Genomic DNA, 1437 nt, shown 5'->3' with positions numbered 1-1437 from the left:
CCTTGCCTAAATTTCCCCTTTTCCCCATCTCTTCCCGACGCAAATTTCCTCCTCCTGCTCTTTTCTCTATCCAAATTTACCCATAACCTACCTTTTTCCGTACCCAAATTTACCCATAACCTACCTTTTTCTCTCTCCAAATTTACCCATAACCTACCTTTTTCTCTCTCCAAATTTACCCATAACCTACCTTTTTCCATACCCAAATTTACCCATAACCCACCTTTTTCCGTACCCAAATTTACCCATAACCTACCTTTTTCTCTAACCAAATTTACCCATAACCTACCTTTTTCTCTCTCCAAATTTACCCATAACCTACCTTTTTCTCTCTCCAAATTTACCCATAACCTACCTTTTTCTCTCTCCAAATTTACCCATAACCTACCTTTTTCTCTCTCCAAATTACCCATAACCTACCTTTTTTCCGTACCCAAATTTACCCATAACCTACCTTTTTCTCTATCCAAATTTACCCATAACCTACCTTTTTCTCTATCCAAATTTACCCATAACCTACCTTTTTCTCTATCCAAATTTACCCATAACCTACCTTTTTCCTCCAAATTTACCCATAACCTACCTTTTTCTCTCTCCAAATTTACCCATAACCTACCTTTTTCTCTCTCCAAATTTACCCATAACCTACCTTTTTCCGTACCCAAATTTACCCATAACCTACCTTTTTCCGTACCCAAATTTACCCATAACCTACCTTTTTCTCTCTCCAAATTTACCCATAACCTACCTTTTTCTCTCTCCAAATTTACCCATAACCTACCTTTTTCTCTATCCAAATTTACCCATAACCTACCTTTTTCCGTACCCAAATTTACCCATAACCTACCTTTTTCCGTACCCAAATTTACCCATAACCTACCTTTTTCTCTCTCCAAATTTACCCATAACCTATCTTTTTCCGTACCGAAATTTACCCATAACCTACCTTTTTCCGTACCCAAATTTACCCATAACCTACCTTTTTCCGTACCCAAATTTACCCATAACCTACCTTTTTCCGTACCCAAATTTACCCATAACCTACCTTTTTCTCTCTCCAAATTTACCCATAACCTACCTTTTTCCGTACCCAAATTTACCCATAACCTACCTTTTTCCGTACCCAAATTTACCCATAACCTACCTTTTTCCGTACCCAAATTTACCCATAACCTACCTTTTTCCGTACCCAAATTTACCCATAACCTACCTTTTTCTCTCTCCAAATTTACCCATAACCTACCTTTTTCTCTCTCCAAATTTACCCATAACCTACCTTTTTCCGTACCCAAATTTACCCATAACCTACCTTTCTCCGTACCCAAATTTACTCCTTCTCCTCCCCTTTTCCCTACTTCTTTCTCCCAACCTAAATTTCCCCCTCCCTCCTCTACTAAAATCTTACCATTCACCTCCCCTTTTCCCTACCTTAATTTC

At 38.4% G+C, this 1437-nt stretch overlaps 1 protein-coding gene across 1 annotated transcript in view; it reads right to left on the bottom strand.

Annotated features, from left to right (window-relative positions):
* Window positions 1-1437, bottom strand: part of LOC119593986 (receptor-type guanylate cyclase Gyc76C-like) — a gene marked incomplete at its 3' end in the record, with an annotated part of 39442 nt that overhangs the window by 37427 nt on the left and 578 nt on the right.

The sequence above is a fragment of the Penaeus monodon genome, chromosome 33 (genome assembly GCF_015228065.2).
Source record: "Penaeus monodon isolate SGIC_2016 chromosome 33, NSTDA_Pmon_1, whole genome shotgun sequence".
Taxonomy (NCBI): Eukaryota; Metazoa; Arthropoda; class Malacostraca; order Decapoda; family Penaeidae; genus Penaeus; species Penaeus monodon.
The sequence above is the reverse complement of the archived record's forward strand: the minus strand, read 5'-3'. Positions and strand labels throughout refer to the sequence as shown.